The sequence below is a fragment of the Malania oleifera genome, chromosome 3 (assembly GCF_029873635.1).
Source record: "Malania oleifera isolate guangnan ecotype guangnan chromosome 3, ASM2987363v1, whole genome shotgun sequence".
In the NCBI taxonomy this organism is placed as follows: domain Eukaryota; kingdom Viridiplantae; phylum Streptophyta; class Magnoliopsida; order Santalales; family Ximeniaceae; genus Malania; species Malania oleifera.
In genome coordinates this window covers 46,169,101-46,192,019 of record NC_080419.1, presented here as the reverse complement: position 1 = coordinate 46,192,019, position 22,919 = coordinate 46,169,101, and the positions used below count along the sequence as shown (strand labels likewise).

The 22,919-nt window shown below is 37.6% G+C and overlaps 1 protein-coding gene across 3 annotated transcripts in view; it reads right to left on the bottom strand.

The window, feature by feature from the left end:
- Window positions 1–299: 299 nt before the first annotated feature.
- The window catches only part of LOC131151780 (protein THYLAKOID ASSEMBLY 8-like, chloroplastic), a 45,006-nt gene continuing 22,386 nt past the window's right edge, over window positions 300–22,919 (bottom strand). Inside the window, exons 3-4 of one of the 3 annotated variants that reach the window (XR_009135764.1) lie at window positions 7,789–7,927; window positions 300–470 (exon numbers count right to left, since the gene is read on the bottom strand). The gene's annotated coding sequence lies outside the window, so the exon portion shown is untranslated. Of the gene's footprint in view, window positions 471–5,592; window positions 6,095–7,394; window positions 7,928–22,919 lie in introns of those variants that run through there. The other 2 variants (XR_009135765.1, XM_058103196.1) reach the window with 2 other exon arrangements.

Here is a 22,919-nt window from a genome sequence, read left to right as displayed (position 1 = left end):
TAAAACCATGAAGGATATACGAGATTATTTTATTACTTCTTGTAGACACCCCATTTTGTCTAAAAATTATTAGCAAAACTTTCTGCTTGTTTAGGTCCTTGATAAATTTTGAGTTTTTAAGTAAGCATGATCAAAGCATTTTTCTTTTGAAATAAATTTTCATTTAGTTCTTTGTGAAATCATTAAAACATGTTTTTGAAAAAAAAAAATGTTTCTAAGGTAGTGGGGGTACCTTATAAGGCCTTCGCCTAAGCGAGAGCTCTTATTATCAATTTAATTTCTCTTGCTCTCACCCGTCTAAAATAATCATCCATCCATTAGGTTTGTATAACAAAATACCATTTACATTAATCCTTTTGCAATAATTTACAAGTAAAATATAATCAAAGATAGGCAAAAAATTAGCACAAAAAAGGCCTCGAGCTTTATTCCTAGGTTTCTTGCATTGAAGCCTCTTCAGCCGCATTCACCTGCATACATGGCATGTCTCAAAGTTAGTTTCATAGGAGGGTATTCCAATTTGAAATTGCATCCCAATTTGGATTAATTTGTGATTAAGGTCAATTGTGGGCTTGTTACTTTTATTGTAGCCCAACATGGGCCAATTTTTTGATTTAAGGCCCACTATGTGTCTTTGCTTGAAGTGGCAGTCCAATATGGGCTAGTGTTCTATTTTTAAGGCCCACTGCGGGTCTTTCCTTTTTGGTGTTTGGAGCCCAACCTAACCCACTAACTCCCCTTTCCTTCCTCCCAATCATGTCACTCAAGACCCTCCATAGACAATTAATTTCCTTGCACCACTACCCTGCTCCCTATTGGTCCTTTAGGAAACCCAAGAGGCGGGTGAATTGAGTCCTTACTCCTTTTATCAAACTCTTGGTGAGTAATAGTCTAGTATGTATATTTTAGGGAATGTATTGCAAAAGCTTAGATAAGAATAAGTTTATACTCACTCACAACTCACCATACATGCTTCAATAATCCAAGATAATGTATAAAATATGCACAAACACAATTGAATAATTAATTCAATCAAATAATAAGTAATGTAAAGAGACTAGGGAGAGAAATTTTCAAACTCTTTTATAGTGATTTGGTCTCCTTCACAAGCACCTACGTCCACTCTCTTGACCGAAACCAAGTCGAGGTTCCACTAGCAAACTTTTTGCCTTTCAACTAAGGCAAGAGTACAATTACAAGACCTAATCAATTATATTAGTTTGGTACTAGTATCCTTCGGGAACGAAGAATTCGAGTCAATAAGAGAATTGATCAATCGCCCCAAGTGTCAGGCCATCTCGTTTAAAAGTATAACCATGGTCCTTTCATTGGTTTAGGGATTAAGGTGGTGTGCTCTATCCTAATTTTAGGTTTGCTCTTGTGAGTGGGAATGTGTGTTGTGCCAGAAGGGGCATATAAGTACGTGATTCCAATCTTTTCGTACAAAAAGAGAGTCGGAACATTTCACTGGAGCTTAAACACCACTTACAAGGATGAGAAATTAAAAATTATATGTGGCTTAGTATCTCTAAGTAGATTGACGCCACAACTCAAGCTTAAAACTAAAACTCTCTCAAAATAATGAGACTTGGAGCTTGAAGAGAGCTTAAAATAATGAAAAAACTCTTACAAGGAAGCGCTCTTTTAAGTAAGAACACAACACTATCACTTAGAAATATGGAGGAGAATGGGAGACCACTTTTATAGCAATTCCTTTTGTCCTTCTTCCTTGAAATTGGAATCTTTTTATAGCCAAAATTGTCCACTAGATATTGGAGAGGTTTTGGCTCCATGTGATTAAATTTTGAGCTAAACAATCAATGATATGACAAGAAATCTAATTTTAAAGTGAGATGACATATTTTATAAAATCACAAACGGTCATGTAAATACCAAATAAAATTCTATAAAAATTCATATTGACTTATCAACGAATCTAGTTTCCAAAAAAAAAAAATAATAATAATAATAATAATAATAATCACACCAATTGGAGGAATTTTTAAAATTTGCAAACAAAAATAGAAAATATAAAAATAAAATGCCTGAAAAAATTCTAGGACCTTTTTTACTTGATTTTGGTCTTTTTCAAGTATATTTTGACTCTTTTGTGGCCTTTCATTGCCTGATCTTGCATGATGCATATGTGTGCTCTTTTTCATTATGTGTATGTGTGCTCGGGTGCTTGTGTGCATGCATGCCTACCCCTATGAGGAGGGATCTAATAAAATGGGGTTACATAGTCCTTAATCATCTCTTGAGAGATGGACAATCTAACATTATCACTTTGAATTTACTTGTTAGTGGTTCTATTAGACTCTCTTATTTCAGTGCATACCTTGCATGTATGTTTGGCACAGATGTTTGCAGAAATGATCAGGTGCATGTTCGTACATCCGTTTGCATGTTTACATGTAGTTTATGTTTGCATGTGTGGTAGCCTAACTTATTTGTTTATTTGTCTTTTTTATCCTTGTCTGTCACGAGCTAAGCTTGTTCAAGGCATTATGCTTGCCTGTGACCGCTTATCTCGTGTGTTTGGGATGGGTTTCCATCATGTAAATACTAGTGTAGGGTTATTTTCTACTAGTAGAGTCTTTGTAAGTCAAATAAGGCAGTATGACTCCTCGGTCACTTTGATGTTTCCTAGTGTCAGGATGAAAATTACATAAAAACCTCTTTAGGGGAGGGTGAGTGTTCATTAATCATTATAAAAATCACTAGCAATTGTCAATGTGCTTAGCCTACTTGCCTCCCTCGCTAAGTACACCATGTCAACAGAGAATTTGTTAATGAATTACGTTTACTTCAATGTTTACTGCTTGCTTACCACGGCTTTCATGAATTGATTACTGTTTCCGCTGCTAAATGAATGAATGTTAATGAAAGTGCTTGGTGGATGAATGTTGGTAAACGATAGGCTGGCTAGTTAAGCAAGAATGCTTTTGCTAGCGCCGCACGTCCCTTCACAACGGTGTGAAAATAGTCGGACCGTGACATTTGGTATCAAAGCCAAGTCGGTGACATTTGGTGAGAGCCCAAGGTTGAGTTGCTACATGAATTCGATTGCCTTTGTTGCTGGATTTGGGAAGCTTTGGTAAGTGACCATAGCACCAAACAACATTTAAAGAACTACTGCACTGGAAGCACAGGTTGAGACAACAGCCAACACTATGGCCGCGGAGGTGGCCCAGATGAGAGAGCTTGTTGATGAGGTGATGGGATCACAAAAACATCAAACAAGTTTGATAGGCAACATGTCAGAGGACTTTTGTCACACAATTGAAACTTTGCAGTCACAGATGGCTGATCTGGATGCAAAGGTGAATCTGATGGTTCTTACTATGGGAAACTCCAACACTCCAGGAGTTAGCAAGACCAAGGTGCCAGAACCCAGGACATATGGGGTGCTCGAGATGCCAAGGAGTTAGAGAACTTCTTGTTTGATGTGGAGCAGTACTTTCGCGTTGTGAGGATGGCCTCAAAACAGGTAAAGGTGGATATTGCGACCATGTACTTGATTGGTGATGCCAAACTCTGGTGGCGTACCAAGTTCAGAGAAATTGAAAATGGAAGCTGTGTCATTGATAGTTTGGTAGACTTGAAGAGAGAGCTCAAGGCCTAATTTTTTCCTGAGAATGTTGAGTATAATGCAAGGAGAAAACTGAGAGATCTCAAGCATATGGGGTCGATCAGCGAATATGTGAAACAATTTTCTGTTTTAATGTTTGATATTCGGGATATGTCGGAGAATGACAAGTTGCTCTATTTTCTTGAGGGGATGAAACCGTGGGTAAGAACTGAACTTCATAGGCAAAGGGTTCAAGACTTGTCAACCGCACAAGCGGCTGCAGAACGCTTGACTGACTACACTAGTGATGATACCGCTTCGTCCAAAAGGTTTGGCAGAGAGGGAAACGGTGGAAAGTATTTCAAGAATGGCAAACCCAAGAGTGGGGGAGCCAACTCTAATTCATCAACCTCAAAGGAAGTTTCGTCGTTTCAAGGATTCAACACACCCAAGGGAAAGGGTAAACTTGAGTGTTTCTTATGTCGAGGTCCTCATAGAGTTTTTAAGTGCCCTCAGAAAGGATCACTTAATGTTTTACAGGCTTCCATTGCAAAGCAGGCAGTGGAAGACGGTGAGGAAGAGGATGATACCCCAAGGGTGGGTTCAGTGCGGCTGGTGAGCGCATTGGAAAAACAAGAAAAAGAACCGAAAGTTGCACGAGCAAAGGGGTTAATGTTTGTGGACTTGAGGATAAACGGGAAGAGTACTCGCGCTATGGTGGATACGGGGGCTACTCATAATTTTGTTTCGTAGTTGGAAGTATGGAGACTCAACTTATACTTAGAGAAGGATACAGGATGCATGAAAGCAGTGAACTCTGTAGCCCAACCCACTCTGGGAGTAGCCAAGCAAGTTACTGTGAAGCTTGGACAATGGGTAGGTCATGCGAATTTCACAGTGATGTCATTGGATGACTTTCTAGTCATTCTAGGAATGGAGTTCCTAAGGGGGACGAGGGCAATGCTGATGCCTTCGTCTGGTTCCTTGTGTCTGATGGGAGATCACTCGTGCATGGTGCAAGTCATTGCAACGAAAGGAGACAACGGGAAGTCTCTTTCAGCCATACAACTCAATGATGGATTGGGTCAGGGTGAGCAGACACGTCTAGCCACGGTGGTGGTAGATAAAGAAGTAGGCCAAGAGCTGGAGCCTACGACCATCCAAGCAGTGTTGGATGAGTATAAGGAGGTGTTGCCGAATAAGCTGCCTCACAATTTGCCTTCACGACGGACTGTGGAGCATAAGATCAAGTTGTTATCAGAAGTGAAACCACCTGCTAAAGGGCCATGTCGGATTACGCCTCTTGAGATAGTAGAGTTGGGGAAACAGCTTGATGAATTGGAAGCGGGAGGTGTTCGCCCTTCCAAAACACCGTTGGGAGCATCGGTGTTATTTCAGAGGAAACATGAAGAGCATCTACGGAAGGTGTTCGACAGGCTAAGGGGAAATAGTTTGGATGTGAAGAAGGAGAATGTCTCTTTCGCTCGGCAGAGCAACACATTCCTTGGTCAAGTGGTTGAACAAGGTCGTATCCGGACGAGTATGGAGAAGGTAAGGATGATTCAAGAATGGAAGATCCCCACGATAGTGAAGGAGTTGCGTTCCTTTCTTGGCCTTACTAAATACGGCAGGAAGTTCATTGAGGGGTATTCGCGGAGAATGACTCCAATGACAGGACTACTGGGACGGTATTCTTGGCCGCACATGCGGGATGATGTGGTTGATTATACCAAAACTTGTCTCACTTGCCAACAACAAAGGGGGAGCGGAAGAAGTATGGTACTTTCATGGCTGCACCAAAGTACTGTTCGGCAGAGGAGACGACACAATTGTTCCTCGTGAGTGTTGTGAAACATTGGGGTGTTCCCTAACTTATTATTTGTGACCGAGACTTAATGTTCACTGACAACTTCTTGACAGAATTTTTCAGGATATTCAAGTCACATATTGACATCTCTTCGCGTTCTCACCGACAGACAGACAAACAGATGAAGAGATTCAGAGAGCTTCTAGATGAGTACTTGTGCCATTTTGTCAATGACAACCAGAAGAATGGCGTACAACTACTTGATGTGGCTTCGTTATGTGGCAACGCCCAAAGGCGCTCAACAATCAACAAGAGCCCTTTTGAGCTTATTACAGGCCAGCTGCCACTGTTACCTCACACAGTGGGCGAGCCGTACAAACAAAAGAGTCCCAAGGCATACATCTTCACTAGTGTAGGGAGACAGAATGCAGAGTTTTCCCAAGCCTATCCGGAGAAAGCTTCTGAGCAGATGAAGAAGTGGGCAGATAAGGGGAGAAGACCGCAGTTTCATGTCAGCTGCCTCCAGTCATTCAACGCCAACACCAATGACCTTAGCAGAAGTTAGTCCAATAGAGCAGAGTTGAAGACATTGCAATCTGACAAACATGACGTTGAAGAGATCCTTGCAGACAGAAAATTCACATCCTCAAGGAAGAAGCGGCAGAAGTTCTTAGTGAAATGGAAATGCATTGATAACAAAGAAATCAGCTGGATTTCTGCGAAAGATATTCAACCGATCGTGGACAACTTGTTAGTTAAGATAAAAATGAATGTCAACACACACACTATCAATAACAACAAAAAATATTTGTTCAATTGTTATTTTTTACTTTGATAGATCATAATGAATTCCTTTGCAATGTACGATCTCATTTTAGGCCATGCATCACTTTACATCTGACCAACACATTTTGACACTCACTAGAGAATTAATTTACTATCTATAAAATAAACAAGTGGGCACTCGTTATGCACAGTGCACCTCAAATATGTTTTTACTTATTATTACATATAATTATTTTAATTTTAAAATTTTTTATTTCATAATTTAATTAAATCCATTTTATATGTCTGCTCATTATTACGAATGACATATTTTGTGGGAGTCATTGAACAAGATATGCATACTAATATATATATATATATATATATATATTGTAATGGAAAAAAAAATACAAACATTTCGACGGTTAAATTTAAAAATAACTATTCCAAATATATTATTTTTATGAATTCATAAAAACAAATTCAGATTTTTATTTTCTTTATAATAACATTTTTTATATAAACTATCAAATTACTATCGTGTAACTAATATATTCTTAGAAATAGATATTAAGCAAACAAAACAAAGCCTTAACAACCATATGTTTGGTTCACGGGATATTTATTCATAGAAATAAATGAGTGATAATTAACTATACAAAAAAAATATTAATGCAGTAAATAAATAACAATATGAAACATTTTATGAATCTATAATAAAAAATAATTATTCCAAATTTCATCAAAAAAATGCTTATTCCTTTCTTATCATGCATTGAATGAAATAATAATGAACATATAAAAAATAACTCTTACCTACACTAAAAAAATTTTCACTACATCTCATATTATTCAAAAGAATAAGTATACCGAAAGCCAAACAAGTAGTAAGACTTTTCTCTATGAAGTTCAACAGTAGATACATTCTTCTCAACAGTGCAAGACAGCCTGCCTATAAATCAAGCAGCAGAGCATTTTAACTCTCCAGAATTGCGATTCTTCCCTATCCCAATCCCAATAATCTAAGTCACGTGGAGGAACCTCTAAGATGAATGCAAAATGATTTCTATTGATATTTTTAAGCCCAATTGGGTAGGTGTTTCTTAAAAGAAAGTAAAGAAAGCTCTTTCTAACAAAAAAAATAATCATTATTAAATTTTTATCCATCACCCTATGGCTAGAAACTTATTTTTACTTATAATTATTTAAGTACTTACAAAAAAAAAAAAAATCAATATTTATACAAGAAAATTTTAAACAAAGCAATCAATAACTTTTCCTACTTAAAAAGAGATTTCACCAGAGTATTGATGATAATTAAACAGAGCTCTATCAAACAAGGTTGTTGCAGTGCAAAGAGCTCTATCAACTTTGAATTAAAGCACCTAAAATGCCAACATGGAATGGCCTTTCAAATAACCAATTACCATTCTCTTTGTTAGCATAAATTGTGTACAAACCCAGTACCTCCATCATGGCACAAACCCGCAGGCCACCAGTTAGAAATGTAAATTGTCCACAGAACGAGAAATCAATTTCAATAACAAGTGGAGCAGTCCCTTCTCCATGAACAAATCATTTCTCAGATTGCATCACAGTTCATTTCAGAGGATTTCCAAAACTTGAAGCACCAAAAGGAAAATACCTCCATGATCTTCTGTGATAGAACTCTTCTGCTTATGTTGATTTTGTTGAACAGAAGTTCCTTTGATCCTACTTGCTGTTACATCAGGTTTTGATGCACAATCATGAATTTTACTGTAAGTAGGGAATTCTATAAATCCCTGCAAGCAATAAAACGCAGTAAGAATAATATCTTGCAGAGCAAGCAGTATTCATCAAAGCTCATAAACTCAAATAATTCCAAGTCTGGTCTATTGTCTGTAAGATGCATGTTGCAGAATGGAAGTCCAGGACTAGGACCCAAATTATAAAGCATTTTGAATTCCCCTCTTAAGGACTCCTTACATCAAGAAAGTTTATCAAAAAAGGTGGCAGCTCCTGGATGTTCAATAAAAATAAAAGATGGCACCACAAAGTTTATTTCAAGCTACAAAATAGCCAGTCGTGAGAAACACAGCACAGAATAGAACAGGCTAATGATTTGTCCTGTTTAACAAAACTAGTTAATACACCTAGTTTTGTCAAACCTCAAATTGTGCGCATTATTTGACTACTTTGAAAACTTAAAGGTTGTACATGAGATTGAAAGATGGCCACTTAAGGATAACTTGATTCATTTGTTCAATTATTCATTTTAGGGGTGTGCACAAATCAGTGCAGACCACAATAATGGAGTGAAATGAACCAGTTTGGGCCAGGTTTGATTCTGGACTTAAATCGGTTTGTTTCGGTTCTAATTTCTATAACAAAATTTTCAGTTCTGTTTTCAGTTTTCCTTGATAGATTTTGGCTCAGAAACCCCCCAGGGGGGGGGGGGGGGGGCTGAATTTCTCCGTAGCGCAGGCCGACAGCCCCAAGGCCCAACCCAAGTCTCTGTACCGGTGTACCCTGCCCCAGGCCCAGCCCAGCCCAGCCCAGGACAGCCATCCCATTCCGCAGGCGCAGGCCCACAGCTTAGGGCTTCTTCAACCCTAAAGAAATCCAAAGCAAGCCACAAGCAACCCCACCCAACGAACTGAGCGAATTAACTGTTCGTGTGAATTGAAGACTACACTTCACGGAGGTTTTCCATTTTCTTGTGAATCAAAGAAGTGAGAGAGCAAGCGGAGAAGGCTGCAAATCTGCAATCTCCTATGACTGCAAGGCAACCTGCTTTTCATCAGTTCATGTGAATCAATGAGGTGAGAGAGAGCCGGGAAGGCTACAGCCTGCAATCTCCAGCAAGGCAACCTGCAATTCATGTGATTGGGAGTTCCTCATTTGCAATTGTGATTTTGCGAGGTAGTGTTCTACTGTTCTACATTCTTTTCAATAAATTGATTCGTTGGATGATATATTTTGGATTTGATCAGGTTATTTGAAGTTAGACTTGGCTGGTGCTCTTCTTTTCTGTTTTTGGTCTCCTCTAATTAAATGAAGGTCAATTGACTAAATATCCATTTGCAGTTCAAATTTCTGTGCAGTACAACACCTATAATGGCTGCAGTTGATCTTTTTTTTGGGGGGAAAAAAAAAGAGTTAAACCCCCGATCACTCCACCTTTAGTTTGTTGAGATCTTTCACAACTTCTTGTTAATGCATGAATTGGTTCATGAAATTTTTACACTCTTTGACTAGCCAACTCTCAATTTCTTATCTGCCAACTTCATTTGGAAGCAGCTGTAAATGGTCAGCTTACTTTTACATATGCAGCTCATCAGCAGCCTTTTTCAAAAGAGCCATGTTGAGGAGTATCTTATGAACATTTTCAATGTAATCATTTAAAAAAAAAAAATAGCATATTCCAATCAATGAAAGCAAAATCATTATCCATTAAATGTAAGAATATAACCAGGAAAGTTTCCCTTAGCAAAACTCTTGGAATATCATGTAATAAAACTGGGAACTGCCTCAAAGCACACCCACCAACAAGTGGCTTGAACTCCCAACCTCTAGCTCAAAGGTGCCTTGTCTTCAAGGATCTGTTGAGATTTTGATTAAATGAATGACCTAACTTGAAGATAGGTCTCTCTCTCTCTCTCTCTCTCTCTCTCTCTCTCTCTCTCTCTCTCTATATATATATATATATATATATATATTAATAATACAAATCAAATACATTCTAATGAAAAATAATACCCTTACTTACTCTCACTAATTAACATACCGACACAATAATAATAATAATACTAAAAGGCATAAATAACCTCTAACACTCCCCCTCAAGCTGGAGCATAAATGCCATATGCTCCTAGCTTGTTACAAATAAATTTAACACAAGCATCCCCCAAAGCTTTGATAAACAAATAAGCAAGCTGCATATTAGACTTCACATAAGCAATAGTAATGAGCTTCTGCACAAGTTTCTCTCGAACAAAGTGGCAATCAATGTCAGTGTGCTTCGTTCGCTCACGAAAGACCGGGTTGGAAGTAATATAAAAGTAGCTTGATTATATCAACTTCATAGGCTGAGAATGTGAAAACCCCAATTCTTCCAACATGTTCTTCAACCAACAGTTCACAAGTAGTGTGAGCCATAACTCTATATTTTGATTCAACACTTGACCTAGCCACTACAATTTGTTTCTTACTCGTCTAAGAAACCAAATTACCAACCAAGATACAATACCCAGTTGTGGATCTCTAGTCGAAAGGTGACCCAATCCAATCTACATCTGTATATCCATGCATATAAGTGTGACCCTGATCACAATATAAAAGATCTCTCCCAGGTGCACTTTTGAGACATCTCAAGATGCAAATTACTGCGTCCCAATGACTTGTCCTCGGAGAATCCAAAAATTGACTCACAACACTTATTACAAAAGATATATCCAACCAAGTGGCTGTGAGATAATTCAACTTTCCAACAAGTCTCCGATATTGTTCAGGATTAGGTAGCAAATCACCCATATCCGATACTAACTTGTTGTTAGGATCCATGGGTGTATCAACGGATTTAGATCCCAACAATCTAATTTCATCCAATAGATCAAGAACATTCTTCCTCTGTGACAAAATAGTTCCCATACAAGATCCAAATACTTCTATACCCAAGAAGTATTTCAATGGTCCCAAATATTTGATTTGAAACTTAGTTTGTAGAAAACATCGACACTCTAAATACCTTCATCATTATCATTTGTAATAACAATATCTTTGACACTCTAAATATCTTTATCATCGTCATCTGTAATAACAATATCATCCACATAAAACAAGAAGAAGGATGCTACCTGATGTAGTACGACAATAAAAAAACAAAATGTTCCACTACACATCATTGAAGCCCAAACTCAAGTACTAAAACACTAAAACGACCAAACCATGCTCTAGGAGACTGTTTTAACTTTTAAACCATATAGTGCCTTCATGAGCTGACACACTAAGTCTGACTGCCCCTAAGCAACAAACCCACCCAGGTGGTTGGTCCATATAGACCTCCTCCTCAAGTTCACCATGCAAGAAGGCGTTCTTCACATCTAACTAATGCAAAGGCCAATGACAAGTAGTAGCCAAGGAGATGAAAATACACACTGATGTAAGTTTAACCCTAGAAAAAGTGTCAGAATAATCCAAACCATACACTTAAGTATCCCCTCTAGCAACAAGAAGGGCCTTTAGACAAGCCAAAGAACCATCGTGGTTAACTTTCACAGTGTATACCCAGCGACAACCAAGCACAGACTTGTCGGGAGGAAGAGATACCAAGTCCCAAGTGCCATTGTCCTATAACGCATTCATCTCTTCAACCATAGCATTCCTCCACTCAGAGTGGGCTAAAGCTTCCGAAATAGATTTAGGAAAGGTAGTAGATGATAAAGCAGTAACAAAACAATAATAGGAGGGTGATAAGAAGTCACAACAAACATAGTTGGAAATGAGATGTTGAGCACATGTGCATTTACCTTTCCAAACAACAATGGGGGGATCAACATCATGGGAAATATGATCATAAGACAAGGAAACCAAAGGCATGGTAGTAGAAGGTACAGGGGATTCTCCTCCTAGGAGCTGCCGTCGTGAATACACCTACAAATTAGGATGATCAAGACGATAAGGAAGACTTGAACTACATCGAGACTCAGAATGGTTGGTTGGGCAAGAACAACAAAGTAGAATTTGGAAGATTAGGCAGAGAAAGAGACTCATTGAGCTCAAAAGCACTCAGGGACTAGGTGTAGTAAGGTATAGACTCAAAGAAGGTAACATCAACAGAAACAAAGAAGCGATGCAGCACAAGACTATAACAACGATACCCTTTTTAAATATATGTAAGTACCCAGAAATTTTTTATAGCATGAGGATCCAACTTATCCACTCCAAGAGTTAGTTGATGAACAAAGGACACAAACCCAAATATACAAAGAGGGAAAGAGAATAAAGGTGAATTAGGAAAGAGAATGGGGTAGGGAATTTTACCACTAAAAATGAGGGATGGCATCTTGTTGATTAAATAGTAAGAGGTAAGTACAGCATCACTCCAAAACACTTTGGGTACATGCATTTGCGAAAGTAAGGTGCGAGTGATTTCAAGGATATCTATTTTCCTCTCTACAACCCCATTTTGTTGAGGATTGTGGGCACAGGATGATTGATGGACAATACCAAATTGAGTCAAACAAGTAGTGAATTGTAAACTAAAATACTCTAGCATTCTCACTTCAAAGTGTTCAAACTGGAAAATCAAATTGAGTCTTTATTTTAGAACAAATGGCACAAAATATATGAAATAACTCAAAACAATCTTTTATTAAATATAGTCAAGTCATTCTTGAATAACCATCCACAAAGGCTACAAAGTACTGGAAACCTAACTTGGAAACATCTCTACTAGGAGCCCAAACATCGTAATGGACTAATATGAAAGCTTGCCCATTTATCGACTCAAGAAGCAAAAGGGACACGATGGTGTTTTCTCAATTGACAAGACTCACAATGAAGACTAGACACAAAACTCAAATTAGAAACCAAGCATTTTAACTTTTCCAGTAAAGGATGACCAAGACAACAATGAATTTGGAGAGGCGTGACAATAGCAATGCAGGCGGCAGAAGGAGATAGCAGCTCAAAATGATAAAGCCCACTAGCTTCACGCCCTCTACTAATCGTCTTCCTCGTCTTCAAATCCTTAATAACCACAAAATCAAGGAAGCATGTTATTGAACAATTCATGAATTTAGTAATCTGGCTAACGGACATAAGATTGAAAGGAAACTTGAGAATATACAAAGCCGAAGGATGAGAAATAGAAGAAGTGATATTTTTAGTCCCAATTCCCTTGACTGCAATGGTAGATCCATCAGCAAAAGTAACACAAGATAATATTGCAAGATATTGAAGAGGGGGGAAGAAATTAGATATACTCGTGATATGATCATTGGCAGGGAGTCTTATGACCCAAAAACTAGGACAAGAAGTACTGGATGATAGGCATACTGTAGGATTACCTATTTAGGCAAGAGAAGCAATGGGAAGAGAAGATTGTTGTGAGTTTGATACTGCTAGAACTTGGAATACTATTTCTCTAACATGGATACAGTACGTTCCCCCCCCCCCCCTTTAAAAACTTGGCCCTAGAGGTGTGGAGTTGGTGGTGGTTGCATTGGCAACACGTGAAGGTCTACCATGGAGATCTCAACACTTCTCAATAATATGATTACTTTGTCCACAATGAGTGCACTTGCAAGGAGTGCCTCTACCTCATCCATCTCAAAGGGTTTTGTTTTTGGCTATATGGTTGGTTTTGAGAAATAATGAAGGGTGAAAGTGGATCTGAGCAGGGCGGTGACAAGAATGTGTTTTTCTAGCAACGGTCGAGTATGATATGGTTTAGGTTGGATCATGCTCTGATACCATGTTGAGATTTTGATTAAATAAATGACCTAACTTGAAGATAGGTCTCTCCCTCTATTTATAATACAAATCAAATACATTCTAATGACAATAATACCCTTACTAATTAACATAATAACACAGTTAATAATAATACTACTAAAAGACATCAATAATCCCTAACAGGGTCCATTAATGCGACTTGGAAAATGCTTACATCATATGAAGGGATTGAACCTAGTGATTTGCCTGACGTTAGAGCAATCTCCTAGTCCTTGTAGACTTCTTTTCGAAAAATGCAGTCATTTGTTGTGACAAATTCCTTCTTCTAGTTTCTATGTTGAGTCTAGTTTGAAATAATTTCCAATATCCATGGGGAGTCTAGTTAAAACATGATTTGTAAATTGAAACTATTAGGTTTCCTAATACTCTATTTTTTTTTTTTTCGGAAAAAGAGGGCAGCACCTCCTATCTTTATTAGAAAACCCCTCACTTATGGCGGAGGAATACCGTGGTTCCAACCTTAAGACTTGGGGAAAACAAAATCAAACCCCAAGAATCTAAAACTGACTTAACCAACTAATTCAAAACCGAAAAACCAATGTCCACCAACCAAACCAATAAATAAGAACTAAACAAACTATAAGTGGAAAACAAACAAAACTCCGGAAGATCTCAAGGAATAAAACAACCATTCCAACCTTCACAAACACCAGCACAAAGCATCACGAGCGCAAGGAAGGAAATTCCAACAAATCCAATCGAATCATTCCCCTGACTTGCTGTGGAAGCTCATCCTGGCAACTATATAAGCAGATTTACCCTACTTGACAAAGAAATTCGCACTTTGATTCGCCTCCCTGTAAACATGTTCCACTTTGTAATGTTTGTCTCTCAATGCTAACAAAAGCTCTTCCCACAATTCCCATAAATTCCAAGCCGAACAATTCCCAGAATTAATCCACTGAACCAACAAAACAGAGTCATAGGCAATCTCCACTTGATAAAATCCGAGATCTTTGCACAGATTAATCCCTATAATAATCGCTTTCAATTCAGCCATATTATTGGTTCCATAACCCAGTAATGAGGAAAAAGATGCTTTAAATAATCATTTTTCATCTCTTATCACGTCTCCACCACCACAATTACCTGGGTTACCTCTACAACTTCCATCCGCATTCAACTTAACCCAACCTATCCTAGGTTTACACCATCTGACTACACGAGGAAGACGAACCCTCACATTTTTTACTTGAATATCCAAAGCACAAAGGATTGCAATATCCATGCAAGAAGCAGGTGTACATTTAGTTAACTTGTCCGAAATGGATCTCAGCCAATATTTAATATCAAGTCACACAGTTCTCACCGAATCATGAATTGATTCCATCCTAACTCTAGATCGACGAGTCCAAAGTCTCCAAATGATGAGACTAGGTATGAGACCTATCAAAATGCCTAACTGTGAGGCCCGTCTTGCACAACTAAACCAAAAATTGACTCTGTCTTTCCATGTATTCGTTGTCATACATCTAACACCCAACGCCACTGCTGCTTGTTTCCATACCTCCTGAGTAAAAGATCCCGTGCAAAACACATGGTCTAGAAATTCAATCTTGGCATTTGAACAACAATTACACCGAGAGGCCATCTGAACACCTACTTCTTGAATACGAGTACCAACCAGAAGAAAAACAAATCAAGACTTCCACATACAAATTGATACTCATTTTGGCAACATAAGATGCCAGATCCATTTTGAAACTAAGAATTCCTCTTTACGCTCCCTTATAATTTCCCAAGCACTTGCCGTGGTAAATTTCTCATCTGTTGAAGGTTTCCAAATTATTGTATCTGGACCCTCCTCGCAAGAAATAGCAGAGTTCATTACTTCCTCAGCCTATTCTTCACCCAATAGATCCACTAATAAATCAACATTCCACCCATCCCTATCCCAACAATCTTGTGTTCGTAACTTATGGTTTCTGATTTCCTAAACCTTAGCACAAAGGGGACCGGAGGCTAACCATTGATCAAACCAAAAAGAGGCTGATCCTTCTTTAATTTGAACACAAACATACTCTAATACTTCAGGTATCACACGAGCAATCGATCTCCAAAATCTGGTTCCTTTATCTGGCTGTATTTCTCTCAAATGGTGTCTATTATTCAAATACTTGACTTTAAAGAATTGAGTCCATAGATTATCCATAATTAACAATCTCCACACAAACTTCATATGCAATGATTTTTTTTACTTCCTCAAAATCTCTAATACCCAAACCACTCTCACAAACAGAATTACATATATTAGGCCAAGAACACCATTTCCATTTTCTTTTATCATTTACTCCACTCCAAAAAAAAATCGATAACATAGAATTTGACTTTGTGAAGACAATATTAGGAATGTCAATTACCACCAATTGATGAACCGCCATTGATGATAATACATGCTTAATTAAAACTAAGCGGCCCCCTTGAGATAAAAGCTTAAATTTCCAACCCGCTATCTTTTTCCTCAATTTAGCAACTAGAGCCTCTAAACTACGAGCCGTAAGACGACCCGATACCAAAGGAACACCCAAGTATGTAGCAGGGAACCCTCCTTCCGCAAAGCCAGTCATCCTTAACAAGGATCGCTTCCGAGCATAAGCAATTCTCTTTGACAAAAAAATACTTGACTTGTCTTTATTTATCATTTGGCAAGACCAAACCCCATATTTCTTAAAGTCTTGATAAGCATTCGAATGCAACTTCTCTTACCATTGGTAAAAATAAGAATGTCATCCGTATAGAGTAGGTGAGATACCAAAGGCGCCCCACGAGGATGATAGCAAGCCCCTATCCTTATTCTCCATAATTTTTTTCTTTAGAAGCCGAGAAAGAACTTCCTATAAAATAACAAACAGATAAGGAGATAGAGGGTCTCCTTGGCAAAGCCCTCTAGAAGGTTTAAAGAAACCTTTATAAGTGTCATTAATCATAATGGAGAACCAAGGAGAGGAAACACATTCCGCCCCTAAACCACAGAATCTTTAGGAGAATCCAAAGCTTTTCAGAACCAAATTTAAAATTTCCCAATCGACCCTATCATAAGCCTTAGTCATGTCTACTTTGATCAGTACATTTCCACCATTAGACTTATGCAAAGAATGAACAATTTCTTGTGTCAATGTAATATTTTCAAATATACTTCTACCGAGAATGAAAGTTCCCTGCTCTGGAGATATCAATGCAGACAATAAACCAGTCATCCTTGCAACAAAAATTTTTGAAAAAATTTTGTAGATAACACTACAAAGACTAATAGGCCTAAACTTATCAAAACTCTGGGGATTCTGAACTTTTAGGATTAGAACAATATAAGATGCAGAATAAAATCTAGGAAGAGGAGACCCAGCAAAAAAATCTCTAGCTACATCAATCACCTCTTCTTTTACAATATCCCAACAATCATGGAAAAAAGCCGAACCAAAACCATCCGGACCTGGGCTACTATTTCTCGGGAGAAAAAGAATACCATCCCTTACCTCCACCTCAGACAGAACACGACAAAGAGCAATATTCTACTCTTCAGAAACCATAGGAGATATAATATCATCAAGGTAAGTTATTCGACTAGGTCCTACACCTGTTAAGAAAGTTTGAAAATACCTTAGTGCACCCTCATGAACAGCCTCCATGGAATCCAACTCTTCTCCATTCGAAAGCTTCAATGAATGAATCACAGCCTTCCTCCTCTTTTGGTTCACAAATGCATGAAAGAACGGATGATATTAAAATCTCTCGCCCCTAACCAAGGGAAATCATCCCTCTTTACAAACTCCAAATCATTCCAAAGTTCCCGGCAATTTGTTTGACGACATTTAGCATAAACAAATGAAACCAAGAAATTCTGATCCACAGAACTAAAAGTACCTTAAATAACTTGATCAGACATATGTTTTAACTCAAAGTGCACTTCCTCTTCCCAAAACATCCAAAGTTTACCCCCCACCGATGCATTGGCACAAAAATTTGAAACATTTAGAAAGCCAGCCCATTGCAACATCAAATTTTCATCAAAAAAATAGCTCTAAAAGAACCAAAATAGAAGGCGAAAATTTCCTCATTAACTTTTGTAAACGGCTTTTAGACGTGCCAAAACCCCACATGTTCCACACTAGGATTGTATTAATCATAAATCAAGTTTCTTTGGACGGGTAATAACTCGTTAAGACTTCTTCTCACTTTGACCATTAATATCCTTCAACTTAACAAGCGGAACATGTAAATCATCATCCGAACAATAGCCTTTTTCCAATGGGAGTTTCTCCAAAGTATTTGTCTCCACCTCCCTATCCGATTCACAATTATGTGGAACATACCTAGGCATGATTGTACACTATTGTTCGAAGATTTCTAAAACCATGTACAAGATGTCATCAACTGAACACGCACTACTATAATAACATAACAATAGCAATACAAACATATTTTCATAGAATAACTAATTACATGAAGGGGAAGTCATCCAATACTGTTTGAATGAGAAACTGCTTCCTCCATGCCATTTCAGATATTTCTTTGCTAATAGTCTTGAAGTCACCAAGAACCATCCAAGGGAAATCCTCAATGTCATTAGCTAACCCTACCAGATCTCTCCAAAGAAGCTTTCTGTCTTGAATACAGTTCAAACCATAAACAAGTTACCCAACAGCAAATATCATCACATTTGATCTTCATACTAACATATTGATGCGTTGTAATTGCTTCCAAAATATTTATCTTGTGGGGATCGTAGCCCACCCAAATTCTTCCAAATGATGAGTCTGGACTATAATTGTGTAGAAAGAGCCAATTCTTGCCTAGTGGGACAATGACTCGCAAAGATTCTATTTCCTATAAACCAAGCAAGCTGAGTGTCTGGTCTTTAATAAGTTCTTTTACATCCTTTTGTTTTAGAGGGTCATTCAACCCGCTTATATTCCAGCAACCCACATTCCGATTATCAATAGATTTATCACTGTCTTCAGCCTTAGGCAACCTTTAGGAGGTCTGCAGTTCGTCTTCACTTTTTTTATCTCCACAATTATCAGTTTTCTGTTTCCCATCATCAGAGATGCAGACTTTATTTTTGCCACAACGATTTTGAGTCTTTTGCACTCCAGAGTTACCAGAGATGTTTCAGCTACAGTGTACCTCAGCAACAGAGGCAGGATTAAAACCATTGTTGCATTCAGAAACTGCAGGAATAGGAATGTTTTCAAATGCTAGAGTTTTATTGTTGCTTTTGCAAGCAGTATCGAGGCTCTTCTAATCTTGCTGGTTTGATGATCTTTGAAAACCAATATAGTGGTACTCTGTGTTCCATCATGTTTGGTAGTAATACTGCAAGATGTTCCAGAATATGAAGCATCTTTGCAAGATTTGTCACTTTCTGGAATACTCTTCTTTATCAGTTTATCACCATTGTCGTCATACTCCAAGCTTGACACAGACTTTCATCCTTTTTTACCTTCTCATCAGTCAAAGCAGCAAAAGAATTTGATAAAATAAAATCAGTCGATGTTTTTTGCTTCTTAACCCAGACTTTCTTTTATTTGCATTGGTTCTCATTGTCACCAAACATAGAACACTTGGTGCATCTTTCTGGTTTCCAAGTATATTCAAGATCAATTATTTCAGTGTCTCCCTCTGCTGTTAATAATTCAATAGAATCAGACCACTGCTTATTATTGTCGACTTCAATGCATATCCTGACACATGTCAAATTCCTCATTCGTCTAGTATATGAATCCAAGTAAAGAGGTACCCAACAGAGCTTCCAACATGGCTAAGTCCGATGGTAGTCCAATAAACTGAAGGTACATTCTAAAATTTAACACACACGGGTACCTCATCTTTGAATAGTTGCTCCATTCAGCCAAAGTAGACCAGTTTTCCAAGAACATCGGAGTGTTTCCAATAAACCAAGGACCATTATCAAGTATCCATTTTTTATCTTTTGCATTTTTTATTTTGAACAAGCACCACTTGCCAGTGAATAGATTTCAACTTCACCAGCTCTTTTCCAAATCATCTCTACAATATTTTTAACAATGTAAAGGTTGGAGACTTGTCACAACGTCCCGGAGAAAGGTCCGTAATGACGAGAAATAATAATATTAAAGGTTCAATGGAGTCGCCACTAACCTGTTATTTTCCTAAGTGCGGTTAATTCATCTAATTACTACTTGTTGATTGGTCTTTAGACTAATCCTAAGCCAAGGAACTAGTAGTCTGAGTCTACATTTACCAAAGTTAGGATCAGAAGTTCAGTTATGCAAGAAGGTACTAGCACCCCCTACACACCCGTTCTACAAATAATACCTAATTAACCATAAATTATCCCTAAACTGAATCTAGTGGTCTTTAATTAACTACTTAAAAAACAAATAAATATTAAAACTTTAAAAATAAAATGTAAAACAAGGTACAATTTAGTAATGTCTAATAAGACCTCTAAAAGAGAGGATCTTATTAGATAAACCTCCCTCAGAAGTAATATAGGTGAGGTCTGAAACACCTTTTTACCCTTTATTTAATCATTGAGAAGCACATGCATAAAAATAGAATATATATATATATATATATATATATATATATACAGATAATAATCAAACAAATTCATCAAATTTGAGCAAAGAGTATTTAAAACATTCTTAAGTTTTCCAAAAAATATTTAAGAATTTTTTAAAAAAATTTCAATATTTTTTTGCAATTCTTTGGGATTTTTTAAAGACTTTCTCTCCATTTTATTTATTTTTGATACTTTTTATGTAACCTCTTTTTTGTTATCTAAGTCAAAATAACACAAATAAGTTTTATTTAAAAAAAAAACAATTATTAATTTTCTGATTTTTTACTATTTTTCACATTTTTAAAAAATTAAAAATTAATTTTAAAATTTAAAAAAAAAAAAAAACCGGCGGTTGGGTACGAGTCAGACCAGTTCAATCGGTCTGAACCGAGTCAAATGATCAATTGGGTTGACCTAGTTCAGACGGACTAGCTACACGTGGCGCAAGATTTTTATTTTTATTTTTATTATTATTCTTAATTTATTGCAACAAGGTGACATCAGTGTGACATCACTCACCACGTGGTAGGACACAAAAGGCCCGAAGCTTTTGAAGCGGATCGCTAACGTGGTAGCGATCCGGCCATCCATAGAAAACACACATTGGATGGCCGAGATCACACCACGTCGCTTTCTAAACAAGCAATCCTGGGCGCGCCACGTGTCACCCTCCGTACAGTGACAGATGAAATAAATTAGGATTTGGAAGGCTGGCCAAAGGAAGGGACCTATCAAGGTCAACAAAACTTGAGGAATCATAATAGTACGGTGTAGACTCAAAAAAGGTGATATCAAAAGAGACAAAGAATGGATGTAAAGTGAGGCTATAACATCGATATCCTTTTTGAGTAAAGAAATAGCCCCAAAAAAAACAAATTTGATAGCACGAGGATCCAATCTACCCCTTCCTAGATTTAACTGATGAACAAAGGATATGGAACCGAATATACGAGAACGGAAGAACAAAGGAGCCTTAAGGAAGATAATTGAATATGGGATTTTACCACCAAAGGACAAAAGATGGGATTTTATTGAAGAACGAGCAAGCAATGAGCACAGCATCACTCCAAAAACTTTGAGGACATTCATTTGATATAATAGGGTAATGTTTATTGCTCCGCAATTCCATTTTGTTTTGAAGTGTGGGCACGAGATAACTAATGTATCATGCCAAAGTTAGTTATATAGGTAGTAAATTGAGTACTAAAGTACTCCTTAGCATTACCACTATGAAGTATCCAAACCGTATATCAAACTAAGTCCTTATTTGAGAACAGAAAGCACAAAAGATAATAAACAACATAGAACAATCTTTCATTAAATACAACCAAGTCATTCCGGAGTAGTCATCAACAAATGTAACAAAGTATAAAAACCCCAACTTTGATATGACATGACTAGGACCCAAACATCAAAATGGAGTCAATGGACTAACATGAAAGGGCTAACAGCTCTTTTATTGACTCAAGAGGCAAAGGGAACAAGATGATGCTTTTCTAATTGACAAGACTCACAATCAAGGTTAGACACAAAACTCAAAGTAGGAACTAGTTGTTTTAACTTGACCAATAATGGATGACCAAGGTGACAATGGATTTGATGTAGTGTGGCAGCAGCACTATAGGAAAAAGGAGAAAAGAGTGACTCAAAGTAGTGCAAGTACGCCAGCCTCACAATCTGCCCCAGTCGTCTTCCTTGTCTTCAATTCCTAAATAAGAACTGAATCAGGAAAGAAACATATAGAGCAATTTAGTGACTTCAGAAATTTACCAACAGACATGAGATTGAAGGGGGATTTATGAATGTAGAGGACAAAAGAAAGGGTGATGGAGAGAGTAGGATTTACTGTTCCGATTCCCTTAACAGCAGTAGTGGACAGATCAACAAGGGTAACTTGAGGTAGATTTTTAGAATACTAGAAAGTAGAAAAGAAGTTGGTGACACTTGTCATATGGTCATTAGCAGCAAAGTTGATAACCTAGGGATTAGTGGAAGAGATAACGAATGACATGCAGACCGTATGGCTACTTTTCTATGCAAAAGATGCAATGTGATGAGATTCTTGTTGGGATGCCTAATACTACAAGAACCTTGAATATTCCTCCACTAAGATAGTAATAGTACATTGTTCACTCAAACAAGTAACTGACAAGGGAGACACACTATTGGGAGATTTGGGAATTCCATCCCAACACACGTACGACCTCAATAAACTCAATCCCAACAAACATAACCTTTGACAACCAATCGAAACCACAAGCCCACAACAAACAAATAAAAAACACACAAATACTACTGTTTCAGGCCCAATAAACTCAATAAACATTGAAAAACAGCTTGGGAAGCATCCAACAACCATTCCTTGGGTGTTGCACATGAGCAACTAAAAAAGGAGAGATCTTTGGACAAAAAAACATCACAAAAAACTTCTCGATAGCATGTTTATTAGAAGGATCCGAGCACTGCTAGATGAATTCAAGCAAAACATACTTGAATTTGGCTTCACATGCCAGCGCGTGATATCATGGGCTAAGTATTTCACACCTTTGTGAAAGGTTGTGCAATGCTAGCTAAAGCACTCTTGCTTAACTAATCAGCCAAATGTTTACCATGGTTTACCAACAAAACACATTAATAGCAGTAGAAGTAGTAAGTAATTCATGAAAATAATGGCAAGGCAAGCAGTAAACATCAAAGCAAAGTAACTCATTAAGGCAACACCTCCATTAACA